The sequence below is a fragment of the Equus caballus genome, chromosome 18, assembly GCF_041296265.1.
Source record: "Equus caballus isolate H_3958 breed thoroughbred chromosome 18, TB-T2T, whole genome shotgun sequence".
NCBI lineage: Eukaryota > Metazoa > Chordata > Mammalia > Perissodactyla > Equidae > Equus > Equus caballus.
In genome coordinates this window covers 25917501-25941168 of record NC_091701.1, presented here as the reverse complement: position 1 = coordinate 25941168, position 23668 = coordinate 25917501, and the positions used below count along the sequence as shown (strand labels likewise).

At 34.0% G+C, this 23668-nt stretch overlaps 1 protein-coding gene across 3 annotated transcripts in view; it reads left to right on the top strand.

The window, feature by feature from the left end:
• LRP1B (LDL receptor related protein 1B) overlaps nucleotides 1–23668 on the top strand; it is a 1824397-nt gene that overhangs the window by 143860 nt on the left and 1656869 nt on the right. The window lies entirely within an intron of this gene.

The window sequence follows — 23668 nt, the reverse complement described above, 5'->3', positions numbered from 1 at the left end:
CATAATGTCAGCTCTCTGAACATATAATCTTACTGAAATGTGGCAGATATGTGAATGAAATGTAAAGCTTGTTTTGCATAAAAGAAAATATATGCTCCTTTTCAACTACTGTATTGTTCTAAATATAAACCTTATTGTTCATAAATCTTCTCAAATGAAGTTTTGAAGTCACGCTGTCTTATCTGTAGTCGAATTTACTTTATTTTCAGGCAAACAGGATTCTGTTATGTGAATAACTAAGGTAAGAGAGTGAGAGACAGTGCAAGTTCTGATGATTGTTCAAGCAATTTAATGCAAATTTGGGGTTAAAGTACAGGTATTTATTCCCTCAGATTATAAATACATAATACTTGAATATTTCCTACTGCATTCTTTCTATAAGATTGTAATAAAAGAGTTGTTCACATAAAGAAAACTTAGCTGTGATTTTAATGTTCAAATATAATTAAGAATGAAAATATAAGTGACCAATGCTATTTGCACTGGTAGAGTTTACATTGTCTAAAGTTCCTCCTCAAAGGAAATAAAATAAAGGCACGTTCTTGTCTCTAATGCTGTAGTTATGTCATGAAGCAGGCAAGCTCTATATTATGCGTTTTTTGTTGCTCCATATAGACCCATATAATAAACTTTTCAAACATTACTTTTTGGCAACTGCAAAAGTAATATTCTTTGGTATCTTCTTCCAAACTAGCTTCCCCAAAACTCTGGACCATTGGTTTAGATTCAGCCAGCCATTAGCCCAATGGAGTCTTAAAGATTCATCTCCACTTATCCACATATGGAGAATTGTACTGATTAAAAAATATCTATAACCTGTGGTACAGGCATTGCAATGGAGGGGTTCTTTGTTAATTAGAGAAAGGCTATCTACTGTAAAAAAAAAAAATCTCAATATTCCAGGGGCTTAATACAAAAACAAAAAATTACTTGGTCAGGTAACATTCTAACATGAGTACTTCTGGTTGTTGGAGCTGTGTGGGGACTCTGCTCCAGGCATTCAGGGACCTAGGAGAATGGAGGTTCTGTCATTTACAAAGACATAACTTCCAGGAGTCTCCCTGGAGGAGACATCCGGCAAACAGACAGAGGAAAAGGGACAAGAGGGTAAAGGTACACTTGCTTCTTAATCACCTTGACCCAGAAGAGACAGGCATCACTTATGCTCATGTTCTCTTCAGGAGAGCTGCACACATGGCCATACCTAGATACAAGGACACTTGGAAATACAGTCTTTGGCTGAGCAGCCACTTCCCAGCATTAACTCTGGATCCTGAAAGGAGAGTAAAAATCTTTGATAGACAGTTGTCATAGTCCCTTATTTGAATAAATCTATGCAATCCCTTTGGAAAAGCAGAATCATATGCTGGCAATACTACTGACTCAACTAGATAATATACGCAGACATCATTAAATGTTGCAACAGCCTTCTATGAGATCTCCATGCTTCCATACTTGTTCTTCCTACTGTCCATTCACCACATAGCAACTAGAGTATTTGAAAAAGACAAATCAGTTCATTTAAATCCCCTGCTTGTGATCCTCATTGGTCTCTTTGAACATAGAATAAAGTGCAAACTCCTGATCAAGGCCATCAGGGAGTGATTATTTGGCCCTTCTTTACTCTCTACTCCGACATCCTATTGCGCTCTCCCTTATTCCCTGTATTTTAGCTACACTTAACTTCTTTCTGACCCAGGCCCATCTCAGAAATTATGCACTTAACTTGACTTCTGCCTTAACTGCTCTTCCTTCTGATCTTCATACGTTAGACTTCTCATCCAGGTTGCAGCTCCAATGTGTGAACCTCAGAGAGGTCCATCCTGACACCCTACCTGAAGGAGCAACCTCACAACCAGTCACTCTATACCATGACCTTGCTTCTCTTCCTAACACCCATCAGCCCTATGATACATGCTATTTTGTAACTAATATATTTTATAATTGATTTGGGCCTTAGATGGCCTCTTCTGGCCTCTCATTTTACAATGAGGAAATGCAGACTCAAATCACTACTGACTTTCCTACGGTCTCATACCTGTTAATGGCAGAGCTGAGACCCAGAAGCCAATAGATATTTCCAATGCTTATTTTATAAAATAACTTGGAAAATGTAAGATATGATAACCTTGTATTTGTCTGAGTGGTTGGTGTTGCTTTTTCGGACAGAAGAAAACTTGCTCTTTGTTAACAGATAATAGGTATGATGTAGCTTTTAAATAAATACCAGATTTGAAAGACAAGTGGTGTAAAAGTGAACAGTCTGTAGGTATACTGTGTGGTACAGTAGTCTCCAGCTGTAGGAGGCAATTTCAATTTAAATTAAGTAAAGTTAGCAATTAATGCCTCAGTTACACTAGCCACATCTCGGTTCTCAATAGCTGCATGTGGCAAATGGCTACTGTATTGGCCAATTCACAGAACATTTGAATTATGCAGAAATTTCTGTCTGATAGTGCTGGTCTATAGATTTGCTTTCCTTATGCTCTCATCTGGTTTATTATTCTTGGTTCTCGATTCCATGATTCTCTGTTTCTTCCTAATAATTTATTCTTAGAACCATTGTCTCATTTTCTCTCCTGAATGTCAGAGGCAGGCTTTCAACAAAGACATTGAGGTGAGGAGGGGAAGGGCATAATTGCAGTTCACTGTGAATCTGTATGAACGATGGTGCTCTTAATTTGTATTTGTTTTAATATCTATTTTGATGACAATTGGTGGTTTTCTTACATTGTTGTACAAAAATAGGACTGTAAAAACTTAACCTCACATGATTGTATAAAACCTCTGTGGGACATCAATATCGTGATGTTAGGGAGCTACATAATAAGGTTGCCCACTATAAGGTGGAGATTCTTCATGCTATTCCCTTTTACCTTTGGTCTAGTTTCTGGATGCCAGGGACACATTTGCCAGTTTATTACCTGTTTCCAAGGTAATGAGTATCCTTCCTGACCTCTCAAGCGTACTTGCTGATAATTTAGGAATAAGCAGCCCAGCTTCTGTCTCTTAGGCTCTGTGAATGGTGACACTCCTGTTTGTCTCACTTATACTAGAGAAGGAATAGTTTCAGATATTTAATGATCTGGACTATTGTTTCAATTATGCAAGGTGACCTCAAATACAAAGAGCTTCTGTTTATTATTCTTGTTGTGAAAAATATATTAATGGGGTCATAAGGGAAAACATAGATGACAGAGTAAAAACCAATTACAAGAACTGAAAAATCATGTCAAAATTAATATTCTTCTGATAATGGGCATGAGGATCACTATCATTTTCTAAGCTAGTATTTGTGTGGCTTGAACTCTCAATGCAATTTTCTCTGATCTAATTTGGTATGCCATTTGAACTGTAGCATTATTATCCCAATAGCTAGACTTTGCCTAAGCATGTCAAAATGATTCATGTGGAATACTCCCTGCTTTGTTACTCAAGTACAAATGAATATTATATTTTCCAAGATGTAATTTAAAGGAGAACATTGACTAATTGAAGAGGAAATACCCAAGATGGTGAGAGAACTGGTAAGGAGATTGAATATGAATATGAAGACAAGTAGAGGGAAACAAGAGTGCTTATCCTGGAGAAGAGAAATCTGGGAAGGGACATAAGATTTTTACCATGTTTGCTAGTCTATGAAGAAAAGGTGATTCTATTTAATCTTTGTAATTCAAACACCTAAAATGTGACACATGTGTGGAAATTACATCGAGATAGATTTTACATTAATATAAGTGTTAAATGGTTGGTAGTGTCATCTTCCTAGTAAACTTGTTTTTAAAAACTGTTTTTGTTCAAGCAGAGATTAAATTCCCACCTATTAGGAAATTTGGAGATATTAATTTCTTGGGAGATGGTTTTTCTGTTAGAAATTTCTACCTTTATACTTTCTACTAACTGCAAGATACTGTGATTAATCAGTAATTGTGAGCTGACGGACAAGGTAGGGCAAGACTTAAAGAGATGTAAATAACTAGGTGGAATTGATAACTGATATCTAATTTTATCCAGTGAAATATAATCTATCATTATTTCATAGTGAGTTAACTAAAAAATAACTACTTCTTAGAAATAATTGATTGTAACTTTATGTAACTCTCTTAGACCCTTTTCCATCTTTTTCAAGAATCAAAAAGTTTAGTCCATTGGTTTGCCGGAGTTTCCTGTTGCTTTAATAGTCATTCGGTTAAGAAAATTGGCCTTTCATGACTTACCCGGGGGGAAAAAAAACTTTCGTTTGTTTTTCTTATTTCCTCTTCTCAGCCAGTTTCCTCTAAGGTCATAAAAAAAGTAAACACACAAATTACACATGTGCACATTCACACACACACTCCCAAATCACATATGCAAAAGGACAAATATAAAAAATGAAAAAGAAATGTATAATTCTGAAACAAATAAGCTAGCATTAATGAAAAATGGTGATGATCCTTTATCAAACACAAGATAGTTTTATAACCATTTTGCCTATTTATTTCTATGCAAGTTTCATCTCATTGGGTATTTTGGGATGTATATGTGATGCCTTTATCAATGACTCTGAAGGCTTCTAGAACCTCTATGATTAACCTGCTCTCTATTTTCATACTTTGAATAAAACTTTCCTTTTAAAAGAACATTAGAAGACAACAAGATTTTAAAATTATCTATAAAGTGACTTCTCCCAGTTTAATCTATTTTTTTATTTGAAGAAAGATGTTTATTTTTTAGATACATTATTAAACTCTTCAAGTTCCTCATCCCATTTATACCTCCTTGTTTGAGACTTTGAGAAAAATGTGAATTTCTCGAATTATGTAGAAGATTTCACTCCAAAATGCCATTTTATTGCAAATGAAATTCACAGATTGCTTGGTTTTCCTTGTACATTCCAACACAATTTACTCAAAACTGATGAGCAAAACCACACTGGATTTTTTAGTAATTGGCAACAGTCGCCAATGACCCAATTAAGCATAGAAGATATGTTTTTCAAAAATATAATTTTAGAAAAGAGATAAGGAGATAAGTTCATTTATGCACTATCCATATTACAATCATAAAACTTTCTCTTATTAATACTGAAAAGAATCATCTGAGTTGAGAATAAATAAAGTAACAGCATAATAATATATCAAACCTCATTAAAAAATATTATTTGGTGTTAGAGTTGTTCAAATGATATTTTCTGTATTCAAAATATATATTGTATTTTTACCAGTATTACAATATGGAACATATATAGTGCATATGTAATTCTTTTACATAATGTAGTTTATGATTGATGTTGCAATAAACATATTTGAAATAATGAATACTTTAAATTAGTCTGTATGAACCACAGACAGAATAGAAACAATTCATCCTGGTATGCCACTAAAGTTGAAAAAAGACTATTCTTCACTTCATAGTATAAAATATTCTGCAATCTGATAGTATGTTGATCTTCTTTGTTTTTCTTGTGCAGTTAACATAGTTATTTTTTGAAACCTATTTGGATAGTAAATCCAAAATGATATTTGATATTGATTGTTTAACTGATGTCCAAAACAGTCAACAAGAACAAAATATCAGAAGATGTACAGAATAGCAATATTTAAAAAAATAATATTTGAAAGTTAGTAGTCACTTTCAATATAATGGTTTAACAATATGGATTATAGAGTTTGATAGACATAAATGAATATTACAGCTTATTGGATAATTTTATTATGATAGGAATGTGATTTTAAATTTTCGAATGTAGTTAATTCCTCTCCAAGAGATTAAAAATTAATTCTTAAAGTTGATTTACTTCCTAATATATTAAATTAGTCATATTAAGGAAATAATAAGACTCTTGGAAACTTTGTGTAACTTTTTTACCACCAAGCCACTTGGTGGCCCCATTTAAGCATCAAGCAACGTTAAAATAATTAATTCAAAATATTCCAACATTCAAAAATGTTTTGAAAAATAGTGTTATCTTAGGGGATTTCATTCATAATGCACAGCTCGCCTTCTTTAAATTGTCTCTCCTCATTTTAGCTCTTGTTCTCTATTTTCAGAACATAACAATTGTCACAACATCTTTATCTTCTTAGTTTATGAACTGCCTAAAACATTTTTCCTATACTAGTCCCCACAGGTTCTTGAATTTCACTTCCTGCTCTTTCACACATATCACCTCCCATCATTAACCACTTAGCTTCCCACTGCAAATCAATCCCACCCATCTAGATTGTTCTCAGTTCTTCCACTCATCCATAGATCTGCAAGATAAAGGCCCAGACAGGATACTTACTCTGTATCTGGTCAGAGCACAGAAAGTAGCTGTGAATACATACAAATCATTATTTTTTTACTTAACACATATATACAATATATACCCTTTATGTTGAGGGAAATTATTGGTTCTGCTCAGGTTATCTTTATTGTCCAGACCAGATTCATAGAGGTATGAGCCCCACTAGAGCAGAGTTTCTTGCAGATGACTTATTTATTGTGTGTCCTAGAAAAGTTCTAGGGTTTGGAGAAATGTCTGATTTGGAGATTGAGTGAATGAATGAAAAGATATTGATAAAATTAATTCATACTTCCCATAAAACAGGCAATGAAAAACTGCACTAAGAAAGTTAATTTAGCATTTCCAAACTTTTTTCACCAAACATTTAACTTTTTTGGGGACAGCTGTTAATATCTTGCAAAAATTTAGTGTACAGTTTTGCATTTTGTAGAAAAATACAAAGTTTTGTAAAAGTGGTCTTAGGTGATAAAGTTGGCAATTGAAAATATCTGTACGTATAGTGCAATCACTTTCATTTATCTGAACCAGTTATATGCAGGAGAAACAAGAATTGAGCAAAAGAATAAGAAGTCATATTTTATTTCTAATTTAATAAATGAAAGTGTAGAGCCTAAAAAATAAGGGTGAGAGTAAATTAAAATTTATAAAATATGCTTCAACTTATTTAGGCCACTATATTAGTTTTCACATTCCTCAAAAATTAATATAATAAGTATTTCAACATAAAAAAAGGACTGCACATAAAAAAACACAGAACAATGACTGGATTTTTTTATGGAATGCTGACTGCATTATATCATTATATTCTGACTCAATGAGAAGAGAATAAAAATATTTCAAAAAAACATTGACCTACAGAAATTTTACAGTTTCCCTTGACTAGGTCTTAACAGTTGAATACTTCAGAGGTTGTCTAATGCCTTCAGGAGGCCTAGCAGATGTGGTTTCGTTTCTTTCATTGCTGAATATGCTTAGAATAATCCTGACTCACCACAGTTTAATGCCTGGTCACTCTCAGGCATCAAACACACTGGTATGGATGAAGAGAAAAAGATAAAATAGCCACCTACTCCACAGCTTTGAAAGTGGGTCAGTGAACAGTGTTAATGCATTACAGCTGCACTGTCCCTAAGACACTAAAAGGAGAGAAAGGAATAAAAAGAATTAGAGCATGCTACCCTATGGTCTTTTTTCCTTCAATGCATTTCTGTGCTCTGTTCTATTGCTTTGCCTGGATTGGGAGCTGCTGAAAATTGAGACCAGCTGCAGAGTTTTAAAAGGTAATGATTGTCTTTGTCTTTCCATGAAGGAGAAGGCTAGTGTTACTTTACCAACAAACAGCCAGCGAAACGCTTAGAACTCTCAACGAAATCCATGTAAACAAACAAGAAATATGAAAGGACATACACTCAGACAAAACTGTTTCCTTTAGAAAGCAAATTAAATTTTACTAGATATTAATACCAGAGCAAAATGTCATTTTGGTCAAAAATTTTACAAGTGACCAGTATCAGATATAGGAGTTCATATATTAGTCAAATTCAATCAGTGATATAAAACATGACTAGATATATGCCAAGCTTCTCTGATTTGATTCTGATAGGTGGAGAAGTGGAGCACCTGTGCAAGTGCAGAGCACATGATACAGTGTCACAATACATTAGCCCAACTCACATTATAATGAGATGTAATGAACTACATCACATCAAAATAAAATGAAAAAATGGATATGCAGTCTTACTTTCGGTACTAAGTATGTATAAAGGAGGGAAACAAATTCTGGGAAGTCTGGAAAAACTGTGAAAGCAAGTAATTTGAATTTATTTACAGATCAAATATCCACTCTGATAACGCTGAGCAGAACTGTCATCATTAATAGTCAGGGCTTAACATGCTGCCATTTCAAATTTCATTGGTCTGAAAATTGGAACACTGGTTGTCAGGCTAGATGTCATTTTTTCTTCTTTGAAAATTATTGATATTGGTTCAAGTTTATTTATCCACAGAACCACCAAATAATTCAAGAGGCTAGTTTTTCAAGTGGAATATTTTTTAATTATATTTTTTTCTATACTTTTCCACATAACGTATGTTTACATATAAATTTATTATCTTAATAATGTGTTGACATTCATTCTCAGGCCCCAGCCTAGTTTCTCCTTCTTTCTACAGTACTTATGTTCTTAACAGTCAGAAACTGTAGGCTCTCTGAAAACTCAAAAGGTTAGAAGCCTATTAGGCACACTGTATTTGAAATTATTCACTAGAAACACTAAATCCTCATGAATCAAATTTTTAGACTGTTCTTTGATTTCTGATCCTAATTGAGAACAATATGGGGCGCAGAAAGAGCAGTTAACAGTTGGAATTCTCTAGCTCCTTGTCATTCGCACTACAGCCTGTCATGGAATTCTGGGTATCTGACTAGTGGAGGATCTCAGATCTGCAATGTAATAAATGGCCAAGAATATAGGATAAGTCTTACCTCTTCTGGATGTAGAGTTCCTCCAGCAGCTCTTTCTAATTTCAGAAGGAAGTTCTTGAATATAAAATGCAGAGTAGCTTTTTTCAGACTTTCTTTAATACTGTGTGTTGAGTGTCTATTGGGCAACTTTTATAAGCAGTAACTTGAGTGTAACGAATTCATGTCTCTCAGTGAAAGCTTACCTATCAAGGCATATCTGGTACATTCTAGAGAAGGAATGGAAAGGCAAATTGATTACATTTTTGAGACAAGAATGACGAGGTGAGACATTTCGATGTTTTCTGTTTGCCTTTAGAATATTATTGAAGGCTTCTGCCTCAAAGACTGACGTGTAAATAGAGTTTTAGAACCACCAATCTGATAATATTAAAATATTGGTAAGAGTTAAGAACATGCTTAGAACAAATGTATCACTGAATGATTTATTGAAGTATTCATCTATAATTTGTAATGTTTCAATAATTGAAAACTATGCAACGGTATTTATCTGAAAACTTTATAAAAGCATTAATCTCTCTCTAATCTGGGATTTTACATGACTTTGCTCAAACATTCGTATAATATATATTCATCTATTTTGTGGCTTTTCTGATGATGTGTTAAACTAGAACATGGACTCCTAGAAGGGAGTGCCAATATATTAATCATCTGTGCACCCAGTGCCCCTCACGGTGCCTGGAGCATTGTCGAGTATTAATAATCACAGGTTAAAAGTGAATGAATGCAAAATAAGTGTAACTCTGAAGAAATGAATATAAAAACTGCTTTACTTTTCCTTCTAATCTGGTATGTGAGAATGTTTTACTCTTATTTAACATACACATATACACACACACATAATATATACATATGGACAAAACCAAGTCCTACATGGTATTCTCAAAGGTACTGCTACCAAATTCATATCACTTTTAATTGTAAGTCAATATAAAGTAGCTAAACACAATTTCTTGAGGCTAAATTTCCTTATTTTTTTGTTTGGCAATGTTGATTTTAATCAATAGAGAGTTATTAAAACACATTTTATTAGACTTGCTATTAGGATTTAAAAGGAAAAAGTTATTAAATAAGCACAATATTAGATTCTATTAACAATTGTTCTTTTCATATGTAAATTCCCACTACAGTTAGAAATGAATTTGTTTATTTCGGAGATTTGTAAGTCAATGAAGTATATTGATAGAACAGTACATGGTAGATACAATGTGAAGTTTAAAGTAGTATAAATAATTTGAGATGAGAAATATTTTTAGCATAATGATATATCTGAAATTTGTAAATTATAGAAGTAATCACTTAAATATTGCTTTGATTAAAAAATTCATTTAAATTATTAGTCTATGAGGATTCATTTACCTGGAGGTAGAAAAATGGAGCTAATTAAAATTATAAAAGATAATTTTTATCAGATTTCAATGCTGATACTTTGATGGATTCAAGTTAGATTCAAGAACTAAATTTCTGATAAACTGTAATATTAGAGTAGAAAAAAACAGGAGACAATTTCCTATTGAAATGTTGAAATATTAATTTTTTTTAAAAAGATGAATCTAGAAACATTTTGTTTCAAGATAGAAAGCTCAGAATCAACATTTAAAAACCCAGCTTTTGTCTCATAGGCTAAATATTTCACGGGTGTGATTAATTGCAGGAACAATTTTCTGCACCTGAATTCACCTGCTTGTGGATTTAATTAGTCATCGGTGCCTAACTTTGAGAATACAGAACTTGAAAATAACATCTGGAAATTTCCTCTTCATTTGACATAGAATTGAAAGAAAATATCCTTAATAAATACTTAGAAACTTCTGTAATAGATGTTATATTAAAAAACAGGGAGAGGGAGAGTATATAGTGTAAATAATCAGTTTTGAAAATGTTTCTGCAAATTTGAGAAGAATTTCTCACTAAATGATATGTCTATGTAATATTATAACAATTACATGGGAAGTCACTTGGTCAAATATTTGGTTTCTCAGTATGAATCAATGAACATATACTTTTTAAAAAAATCTTCTAAAAAATCTGAATTCATAAAAGAGCCATCTTGGTAGAATCTTGGTGGTTATCACACACACTCTAAATAAAACTATACTCATCACTGTTCAAGAATGGTTTGTACTTCGAGAATGATATACATTCATTTGTTTACATAATCTCAAATATCAGTCTATACATACTAAACAATTACCTTGAGGTATTAAAACATGAAGAAAACATTTCCAGTAACTTAATGTTCTTATTTTAATAAATGTGGCTTAATTATGGTGATAGCGTGAATGAAGAGAAAAAGAGAAGAGAATAGCTAAATTTTAAAAGAAGAAAGAGGAGCATTGGTGACAGATGACGTACAAAGGGATGAAGAGTGATTGGTGCCTCCAACTTCTAGCTGGGAAAATGAACGGCACTGACAGATTGTCAGTTCCAAAAGAAGAAGTGTACAGGGTTCAATAAATATAAAAAAGAATTTGGGGAGGGAAGGAGGAAGTAGCATCTAGAGAAAGAATAGGAAAAAGTAAAAATTTATGTTTAAGGTAATAACTATGGCTTTGTATTATACCATTTTTACTGGTAACCTGATGCGAGGTCCTAACAACATCTTTTACTGATGCCTCATGGGCTCTCTTTGTAATATAAATCATCATACCAATTCATTCACTTATTAATTTTTAATGATACCATCGACAAAATCCCTCTGGGTGCCTGTACGTAATTACCAAAATAGAATACGATCATAAAATGAATAGAAGCTAAATTCAAAATTAAATAAAAGCGGGTCACCTACACATTAGGACAGGCCCTGATACTAAACAAGCTAAGCCATTATTAAACTAGGAACAGATGGCCTAAAATAAAGGGTGTGTGAAGGCAAGGATGTCCTTAGGACAAGGTGTCTTTTATTGAGGAGAGAGGGAGCTTCCACAACATAAGAAACTTTTTCATCTGTGTACTTTAAGGGAATACTTTTTCAAGGATATTTTATTCATTTTAAATTCACCACTGAGCACATCCTTCTAATTCACGTCAAGATTACATGTGTGAAATATTAGTGAGATCAACCAAGTTGATATTGGGATGTTGTACCCTGTATCAGTTTATGGGACAGTTGTGCACTTTCCTAGACCCTTGCTTTTTATTGGTCTGCGCTCAAAAGGATTTGGGCACTTTAAAATTTCTGAATTCTCTGCAGCCATCTAAGGCCCTTCTCCCCTGATATTTATAGTGCATTGCCTACCCAGGCACTGGATTCTATCGTTCAGATAACTAGATCACAGAGAAGAAATTTTTCTTTTTTAAAAATTTTGTTTTATCTTTTAATAACTGGTAGCTTTTGGGTTTTAGTTCAGGTTCTCAAGAACTTTGGCTCTTCTCCAGGCCTCTATGATTCTAGCATAAATACTAATATAGACATTTTTACCTAGCATGAGTTTTCATAACCTGAAGTAGTTATAATGTGATGGACCAATTGGATATCCTGATTTTCCTTATTCTTTATTCATCTTTAAACATCATCCAAATCTGGAGCTAGATCTTATAGAGCAAAGGAAAACTGTGGTCACCAACTGGACAGAATAATGTGCAGTTGCAGTAAGGGGTTGACTGCTCTGTTGGCTGAGGGCTCTTTGATTTAGCTGTACTTTCTCTTTGGAGATATGAACTGTACTACAGACAAAATTGCAAGGAAAAGGCTAAAAGAGAAGGAGAAGACCTTGTAAATGTAGAATGAAGGTATTTAGGATATTTTTGTCAAATTTGATCAGTCTATTTATTGACTTGATCTTGCAATAGACAGTCTACTTACAATAATAAATGCATTTATTAGTGAAATTTCTTCAAAACAAATAACTTTCTTACTGTGGATCTGAAAGTCTCTAGCACCAAAGTTTATTTTTCACTCATTAAATATATTGTTTTCATAAGTAGAAATTGTGAAGTCTCTCCAGAACAGACTGATCACCGTAGGGCTCTGGCATAACAGGAAAATGCTGTCTATTAGAGAATAGTATGTGGATGTCCTCCATCCCTCAGGCAGTCTGTCATTGGGCTTTTGCTTCTCAAAATGTACATATTGATATCTCTAGGGTATTCAATGCACTGTTGATAATAAAATAATGGATATATTAGTAAAACAAAATGTATTTTTCACTTTTCATTTACTTGTATATTGGTGTGTAAAATATTCCCCTTAAAATCAATCTGAAGAAATCAAGTTTTACTCTGCAATTTTGAAGTACAGGGATGTGAATGTTTTCTGTCCCTGAGCATTTAATAATCTTGGGTCACAAAATTAAAACTCGTGAAATAGAGGCTCACATAACACAATATACAATGAGTGCTAAATTGAATGATACAGATAGAGTGTACCAAACAAATTAAAATTAGAAGGAGATCAATGATTGCTGGAAGGCCCACACAAAGACAAGGGCGAGACTTGGATTTGCTATCCACATAACTCATATTGGAAATGACATAGGAAAAAAAAGGTCATATTTCAAAAAGGAAATATGCCTGAAATGTCTGTGGTTGAGCTGAAGCAACCTTTGTCAAGCATATACTTAAAGTATTCTGTAAGTCTGTGAAGGCTAAAAACATAAACAAGTTATAATCCCTACCCTTAACAAGTTTGTAATCTCATGGTGAGAACAGACATACAGAAGTAACTGTAGAATGCGGGAGCTGTGATAAGGGCTTTAAGGAAGACAGTATTTTAATGTGCTGAAAGGTAACACTGAATATAAAAATAACAGCTAAATAAAATCTTGAACTGAGGAAACCGCAAGGATGAAATAACTTGAATGAGTAAGAGCTCAAAAGGCAGAGATAGGGAAAATTATCCCAGGCAGAAAAGGATTGCAGTGAAAGAAGGGATACAAAAATGTCCTAAAAGGGAGGGTAGTGATCAGGCCAGGGAATAACAGCTCAGCATGGCTGGAACTTAAAACTCATGAGAGGCTGTGGATGGGGAGAAAAGCCTGGATTGGAGTAGAGATGCAGGAAGTTTGTAGACTCCTTAGAAATCTTCTCTGATTGTCTTGATGTAAAGTAGGGTGTGGCCATCACAATAGAAAAGAGGGCAGAAATGAAGAGCCACTGCAAACAACACTGGGTGACTTGCCATGGGTGGTAAAAGACAAAGGGGTGACGTATATTATCTCATAGTTATCGGAGTTGGTTTGAGTCATTTATGAAGTTATTTTCAAAGGTGACGAAGTCAATAAGAAACAGATTTACTGAAAAGGTAATAAACTTAATTTTGTTCACTTGGTCAAGTTGTCAGGAAAGTCAAAAAAGATTGTGTTTCAATAACAACTGTTTAAAAACACAAAACATGGGGCCATCCTGCTGGTGTAGCAGTTAAGTTCCTGTGCTCAGCTTCAGCAGCCCACGGTTCACCAGTTCAGATTCCAGGTGTGGACCTACACACTGCTTATTAAGCCGTGTTGTGGTAGGCATCCCACATATAAAGTAGTGGAAGATGGGCGTGGATGTTAGCTCAGGGCCAATCTTCCTCAAAAAAAAAAAAATAATAAAATAAAAATAATTTTAAAAAATTAGAAAAACAAAACATCTCAAAAAAAAGTTTAGATACCTCGAGGCCACTTGGGATCTGAATGAACAACAGAATTCATAGACTGGTGATACATGAAAAGAACCAGACTAGGGTTTGGATTAATTTACAGGTTGCTAAGTATGGATACTCGCTGTAGACTATAATTTAGACAAATTTTAGAAGGAATGGGATGAAGGCACAGAGCTGTATACCTGTCGGTCAGAGAGAACAACTGAAAAAAGAAAACTGACAGAGATAATTCTGGAAGAGTGGGAAATAAGGATTGATTGAAACATTGAGGTCCTGTTTTTGAGAGCCTATTAATAAAACAGCAGAGATTAAGCAACTCTGGAAGATGTTCCAGCACTGGTGTTGAAAATAATATAGTGAACAATTAAGGGTGAATTTGTGCAGAGTAACACCAAACCAGGTGTTATGTGGTCATATATAGTGACCAGGTCATATTTAGTGACCAATGTGGATCACATACAGAAAACAGAAAAAGTAAAGACATTTTCTTCAAAGTACAGTCTTGTGTTATATAATCTCAGTTCTATGTGACTATATCATTTACTTTCACTCAGAATATTTCTATATTTTGGGAACTCACTTTTTATTCATGTGATTTTATTCAGGTGCTCTGCTCCTAGAATAGAAATACATGTCAGGATAAATGAATCATCTAAAGCAGTCAGAAAATCATGTCATAGGTAAATATCTTATTTTACATTTTTTCATGCACCATAAAGTCTGTGAGCTCCAGCAGGGCAAGTTATCCAGGATTGGGGATTATGAGCAAAAAGAATAAAGAAATTCAGGAACAACACACTGTTCACAAAGGTCTCACTTCATGTTGAATTAGAGCCTGCATTTCCGAAGCAGTGATATTGAGAATTACAGAGCACTAGAAGGACACAGCTCATTTCTCCCACTGATTCATCATGAAAATTACAAAATGCATTTATCATCAAGGAAAAGACATTTGTGTAAAAAATGGACAAAGGCTTTTTGCCGGGATGTTGTTAGATCATCCACCAAGTCAAAACAGTTGTACATTTTGTTAATATGTTACTGGAATAAAATAATGCTCCTCATTTAGCACTGGATTATATGGCCTGCTGCCAAAATTTGTGGCTCTGATTACAAAGTGCAAGCTTAAGTAGTTCCTCACTGATTTATGTCTGATGCATTATAATTCACTGACTGAGAGAGTAAGCAAATAGATTTGTTAATTGGACAGTAAAGTACATTTTTGTTCTTCTGTTTTCGTACTTTTAAATTTTGAGGCTAAGGTAAAAAAATAATACGATAAAATTCCACATTAAAAAATTCATGGAAATATAAAATATTGAATATGGGACCGGGTGTAATTTATTCTTAATTCTTGTTGCCAAACAATTGTAATTAAAGGGATGTAAGCTCAATTTTGTAAGTTGAGAAGTTTTATAATAAATACCATTTTTACGTGTAGCATCAGTTCATATTAAAAATATGACTAATATATACACATCTTCTCTTATGGCAAAAGGTGTTATAAATCACTATAAAAACCCAGCTGACATGGCATTTTTAATTAAGGACAAATTCACGATTTACATTACTTTATGTGGGTTTTCATCTCCTACCAATTCTTTAAATACCCCTTCCCTGCAATCAACATGGAAAATTCTAAGGTTTTTTACTCTTACCTAAAATCTTCTGAATTATATTTCTTGAAAAAATAAATATGGAAATACCTGTATCTTTATATTTGAATAGATTAAAATGAATGAGATGATATTTTACATTACCACTGATATTTTTATCTCAGATACCTCCCTCTATAAATCCATGTCATTATGACTTTAGAAGATATCATTGTGTTTTGTTTTTTTTTTTTGAGGAAGATTAACTCTGAGCTAACTACCGCCAGTCCTCCTCTTTTTTGCTGAGGAAGCCTGGCCCTGAGCTAACATCCGTGCCCATCTTCCTCTACTTTATATGTGGGACGCCTACCACAGCATGGCATGCCAAGTGGTGCCATGTCCGAACCCGGGATCTGAACCGGCGAAGCCCCGGGCTGCCGAGAAGCGGAAGGTGCAAACTTAACCGCTGTACCACCAGGCAGGCCCCATATCCTTGTTTTTAGTAAAGCACTTAAGATTTACTGAATTGACCAATAGTAACTAACAGCTTGACCTCGGGGAATTTGCTAAACTGTCAAGAAAGAGTTAAACCATATATTTTTGTGTACACTAGTCTTTTCTGGTACCCAGAATGTAGGGGAAATAGGAAGCAGTGAGGAAAGAAGAACCCCAAAATAGAAAATGAGAAAAAATGAAATCCACATGGAGCAACTTGGGGCCAATTTTAGGCAGTTTCAAGAGTAAGAAGGGGATGGGAATTGGAAACGAGGCAGTCATCTTCTAGGAGCAGGACGAGACCAGTGTAATAGGTAAAGGTGGGAACAATTGTCCATGGAACATCATGGAGAAAAGTGGAATCTGCCTGCCCTGGGGAAACTGATTTAGCAAGAATATCGAGGCTAGTGACTTCCTGTCCTCCGGCTGAGGTACAAAGTATTTCTCTCTCTGCCTCCTCCATACTAAAGACCTGAGGGACATAGAAAGTGAATGTATCCAAGAGACTTGGAAAGAAATGGGTCAGAATGGCTCTGCCCCTGGAAGACCTATGGAGCGCTGTTAGCTGACAGTCTTACAGAAATATGAAGGGGTCAGATACACTCCAGGGCCTTTGACTGTCTGTATAAAAGACTATTTCAGAATCTTATTGGTAGAACAAGTGTACCAGCAACCTCCTAGGAGAGATTCCTGGGCCATGCAGGGGCAGAATAGGTAAGAAAGTTTATAGATGTTTCTTGTAGAGACAATCTCATGATAAAATGTCATCAGTAAAAAAACTAAATTCTTATGTTGATTGCTTTCTAGTTCACTTGTTTGAATTAAGGTGAAGTCTGCACCTGCTCTACTAGAAGTTCTATGGGCTGGCCCCTTCTCCTTGCTTGACCTCATCACCTGTCACTCCCCCTCTAGCGCTCGGCTCTGGTCAGTCTATCTGTTTATTCCATGTGTCTGTTCAAGTATCATTTATCAGAGAAGATGACAACTCTATCTGAAATAGGAGGCAAACTCCTCCCAATTACTCACCCTGTTTTATCTTTCTTTGCAGCATTTAACACTCCTGGACATATTATATGTTGTTTTGCTTACTGTCTGTTTTCCTCTAGTAGATTATAAGTTCCATGAAAGCAAAAAGAATTTTGTCCTGTTTTATTTACTGCTGTATGCTATAGATGCTACAATACTCCCTGAATGAAATAGTGAAATAATGAATAAAAGCCTTGCTCCACTTACCTATTTTCCGTCTTTACCTTAATAAAGTATATCAAGTATACTAATTTGGAAAATAGTTAAGACTTAATGGATAAGAGCTGTGTGTATAAGGGTAGATTTAAAATCAGCCTTGGGTGAGAGAGATGCTACTTGGAATTAGCTAAAGTGATTAGACAATATGTTCATTCCTCTCTACTCAACAGCTTTAGCAGCTTAATATTCCAACAATCAGCTTATCATATAAAATTCTCAGTAATTAGAATGATATCTTCTGCAAGTTGACCAACCCTTTACATTTTCTAAGAAAAATAATAGAATTTTTTTGCTCTGACGTCTTGTCTTACTCTGGGTAGGTCAACAGAGCATCAACAGAATGTCAATTGATTATTCTCAGGCAATATTAAAACATACAGTTGAAAGTGATGAATTCAGGCTTCATCACACCTCCACAGAGAAGTAGTAAGAAGAAAATATATGGCTCACATCCCTGTCATCCATGGTAAGATATAGAATTCAAATAGAGGAAAAGTATTCTATCCAAGATTATATTCTCCCTGCCTAATGCTTGGAAAATATTTAACAATTAATCCTTTGAGAAATATATAAATATTATCCTAGTCCTTTAGCCTATAATCTATTTTTATATAGAAAAAAATTCCTGTATTATCAAAGGACACTTTAGCTTAGCATAATTTCTAAGGATAAAAAAACATATTTTAGGTTAAAAAATATATATATCTTTTTGATTGTTCCACAATGACTTGTTGGAAAACCACTACCTATAGGATACTGTTCCAGACCGTGAAAGGAATATGAAAAATGAATAAATAATGGCCGCTAAAAAACCGTGAAGGAAAACATCATAAAGGAGGGAATAGAAAATGGAAATATATATGCATATGTCATTCGCATGCCAAAATGGCATATAAAAGAATCATCTTGAGATAATTTTTTTAGCTTATAGTTCACTGTTATATCTTGATAAATTATTACTTTATAGCTAATCGTTACTCAGCATTTTTTAGTGTAACTAAGTTTCTTGAATTAGTTTTTACGCAGTAAACATATATTGGGCTTCTCACCTATTCTTTTGAATTCTTTATTTGGTCTAAGGTAAAGCACAATATAGGCACTAGTATTTACTCTTAGCAACTCTGCTCCGGACTGTCCTCAGATCCTGTATATCATGTCACCATTGTTGGTTAAAGATGAATATTTGCAACGATCTGAATCTAAAACATCTTCAGTGCAATGTGAATATGTCTATATGGACAACATCAAGTACTTTCTAGCTGATTATATAACTATGGCAGGAGAGGGTGAATTAACAAAAACAAACGTGTTTTTTAACCATCAGGAGGAAATGTGTTGATCTCTTTTACATTCCAAATGAAAAATACCTGTGTCAAAATGAAACTCTGACTCATTTTTCCCCCTACGTTTGCTTTCTCAAAAATATTTTGGCTCTATGATTATTAGATAATGCTATCATCTATGAGATGGACAGATAAATGTAGAAAGAAGATGGATATCCTTATTACTTCAGAGTGAATTATGAGTTGTACTCAACAAATGAGCTGTGCCTTTCTACACAGAAAACTATTAGTCTGAGCCATATAAAATTATCATTTTTGTAGGTTAAAAGTTGTCATGTATTGGCAATTTCATATGGTTCAATGAAATTACTTTTTATCTGCTTCTAAGGAAGTTACCCATCCTCTACTAAAGATCTGCAAAATACCAAAGGCATTGTGAATAATCTCTGTTGAGGAATCTAGTTTGAAGCATCTTGAAATATACCCACATATTAAGTTCAATTTTTCTATTTGTAAACACGATGATAAAGCTGAGTCTAGACATAGAAATTTCCTTATTTGCTTTATCTCCATGTTACATTTGATGATCTTGGCCAAATTAATAACTATTAAGGGGGCATTGCTGATTTTGTTTGTTAAATGACAAGGGAGATCTAAGCTATTTTTTTAAGGCAGATAAGGTAAAGTATCAAATATTGGGATTTTTAAGAATAAATATTACAGGTACCTGAAAATATTGATATTTTTGATATTCTCAGAAATCACATCATTTCAAACCTCATAAGTGAAGATAAACTAAGAAGAGCTGGAAACTTTCCTATTCTCTTCTCCTCATCATTATCCATTACTGTCCCTCATACAATGGATAGAGGACGTCACCCTCAGGTTAATGGAAAACTCAAGAAAAACAGGATAGTATGCATTTCACATTCCGTCTGTTGTACGAAGCAATTATGTGTTTTAATTTAAAATGCATTCTGTTGAGCTATTGACCTAGGTCAATTAAAACCATCAAAAGCCTGTAAGACATACTAAGGATAAGATTGCCTTTAAAAAAAATCTTATTAGTTATTTTTGAAAGGAAAATCATGATTATGTATATTCAGGTTTTGAACCTACTAGGCAACCTCTCGTCCTGTTTGCAACAGTCAAAATGGAAAGAAAGAAAGAAAGAAAATTGAAGACTGTGGACTATTTTCTCTACACCAAAAATATCAAGTGTCAAAGGGTAGGATCCAGCACGATAAGCCAGGGGTTTGTATTTTCACAGAAATTCTTTGTTCTAATGACTCATTGAAAAAACAGATTACGAGTTTAGGAAATTCATTTAAATTTAATTCGACCACATTACCTCTTGGTTGGCTCCTAATTATCTCCAAGTAATTTTATAAATAATTACTTCAAATGCTGCATTTTGCTATACATCATGAAGTAACTAAATTAAGAATTTAAATTATGCTGCTTTAGTATTTATAGTTAATCATATTTTCACTCCATGAACAGCTTTTAATTGAGAATTTGAGCTTAAATTTAATAATAAAAAGCTGAGCTGATTCGAGTTATTGTTGAAAGATCTCTTCAATTTAATATTGATTAAAGAAGATAATATCCTTTTTAAATAGTGTCCATTAAATGGTTTTGAGACCTAATAAGTTTTATATGATCTATCTATGATCTTTAGATTATTAGAAAGATTCTTCAGTTTTTTACTTAGTGTGTAGAAAGTATTTTAAAGGTTTTTTCCAGATTCACACAGTACAAATTAAAGTGAAGAATTTGTTCTTTTATCATAATATGCTATTATAATGATAATATTATAATTCCACCTAACTGTGTTATAATTTTACCAAATAAATACGAAGAGAGATTGGGAATTAAACATTTCTGGTGTCTTAAAATTTAAGAAGTATTTTAGAAGATGCAAGTCATGAGCAGGTTGGAAAAGAGAAACTTTGATGAAAACCTCTATGCTCAGAAGTACCGAGGAGCACCAATAATTACAATCAGCAAATTTATAATAACATTATTTTGCGAAAAGTCTTCCTAAGAATTAAAATATACTTGAGTTGGGAGATGAAGTATGTAGGAATAGCAAAGAGGAAGTAAAATGGAATATGAGCCTGTATCCTATCATGGAATCTGATTATCATTAGGTCTCTAGATTAGTGGCTGGCGGCATGAAGCTTCAGAAGACTTGGGAGAGACTCAACTTTGCTACTATTAGCTGCAGTATTTTAGAAAAGTCAATTAACATCTTGAGTCCCCATGTCTTCATCATATCCAAATTACATGCTGTCTCCACCATTAAGCATTTCTTTATTCCCACAACTAAATTCCGTCTCTCTCTTCTGTGAAATCCCTCAACACGTATTCCTGTGCCTGTCATTGTATTTTTCACTTTAAACTTGTGTTATATTTATTTGTGCATGTGACTATATATGTATGACTCCAATGGAAAATGAACTTCTTGGGAGGAAGGTCTATTTCTTCATACCTTCATGCTCTTTAAAATACTTAGCACAATTTCCTCAGCTTAGTCAATAACTACCTACTTTAGAAGCAACTCGGTTACTTACCTAAAATGCAGATTCCAGAGATCCCTTCTCTGGTACTGTGCTGTGCAATGCAATAGCTACTAGCCACATGTGTCTATTGAGCAGCTGACATGTGCCTAGTCCTAACTGAGACATTCTGCAGTTGTGAAATGCACACTAAATTTCAAAGACTTAGTGCAAGAAATTTAAAATTTCTCATTAATAATATTTAAATCTTGATTGAATGTTGCAATGATAATACAGTATTTTGAATATATTGGGTTAAATAACATATTTTAAAAATGAATTTCACCTGTTTCCTTTTACTTTCTTAATGTTGCTTTCAGAAAATTTAAAATCACCTATGTGTCTCACATTATATTTCTTTTGGACAATACTGGTTTAGAGATTTTGATTCAATAGAATTCTGTGTAGTACAGCAATCCATATTTTTTTAAAAAGATCTTGGGTGATCCCAGTGTATACCAAGGTTGAAAATGACAAGGTTGGCACATTAAGTACACAGAGTAGACAGTCAACAGGGGATGGGGTGGTGGTGGCAAAGCTCATGATCTCATTAGTGTATGATAATATTAGTTTGTGAGTAAATTCCATCGATAAGTAAAAGTCCTTGCATTGGGCAGTTCTGATTTGACATACTTGTAAGGCAAAAAGCAAAGTTTGCCACCATTCTGAATGGCATACTTAATGAATAACAAAGCTTATTTGAGGTCATTAGAAACAATTAGCACCTTGTCTCCTATAGTAAACAGGAGCTCTGTTTTCAGTAAATCATTTTTCTTGCCAGCTTCAAATGAAAGGCTAGTATCCTAGGAAAGACCAGACAGGGGAAGGTAGAACTAAAAAAAATTGTGCTTGAGAGCTTGGCTGTTAAAGTTAGGTGGCGAGTAAGCCTGATTAATTTACTTATTGATTCATTGTTGGTGTAAATTCAATGAAGTTGATTGGATTGATGAAAATGCAGAGAAAAGGATAAAGGAGACATTTAATTTTTGATTCAAGAAAAATCAAGAATGCATTATTTTCCCTGTATAGAGGGAGTAATAAAATGGAATATTTAAACAAAAATATGTTTAGAATTAATTTAATAAAATGTCTGAATTTATAATGGTACAGCTGCAATTCATCCTGACATTCAGGTGTAACAGAGAGGGCAATATTATACAGCAGAATGTAGGTAATGATGCTTTTAGGGAAGAAAACACATCTATTTTAAAGCTTTCTACTTTATTCTGATTTTACCCTACAGACGCAAAAACAAAACTTATGTTCCTGAAAAGCAGCTCGATTAAAAATCACCCACAGGACAGTTATATTCTGCCTGAGATCCTGGCTAAAGCACAGTAGATAGATTTTTAAAAATATAAACAACAATATATATTCATATCAGTTGATTAGTCAAGCCTATCCTTTTCCCTTTAAACAATCCCCTTAAGAGAAATAAACTACTTTGCCATCTTTGCAAACAAGAGTGGGTGTTAGGATGCAAAGAACCCTTCAGTGTTTTAGATTCTCAACAAGGCTCACTGCGAATGACTTAATAGCCTTCTGAGAGAACTGAGGTTGCATTTTGTGCCACAGCAAATTTAAACCCAGGTCACAGAGATGTTAAATAGCAAATGACACATTTACTGTGCCACCCAGCTGCCTCCTCTAATGCACCAGGACTGCCTTCTGAACAAAGTCAGCATGCCAATGTTAGACTGTGTGCAAGTGGTCTTGATCGGGGTAATGCTAAAAGAAGAAATTCTGCCCACAATTAAAAAGCTACTTAGCTCAATTGCTAATTCACCTCTGAAGTGTCAAATAAATGACTTGCCTCTCTGAAGGAGTTATAACCCTGCACCTAATGAGTGAAAAATTTTCCAGCTGTTCGATGAGTCAGGCTTGAGATTGAAAAAGTCACGGAGAATGCTCCCTATGCTAGATGGCAGAGGTCACAGGCTATCGTCACCAGGCTGTTGTAATCAATCTTTTTAAAAGATGTTTTGCCTCAGGAAAAACTTGTTAAAATAAAAGTTATAATCATGGTTATTTTGTGGTTGTGTATGAGGGATTATCCATATTGAGGAAATCCTAATGTGTTATCTCTTTTATCATATCACAATTTCACAAGTGCTTCTTCAAAATACTCTCACTGGTGTATCCCCGTCCTACAAAT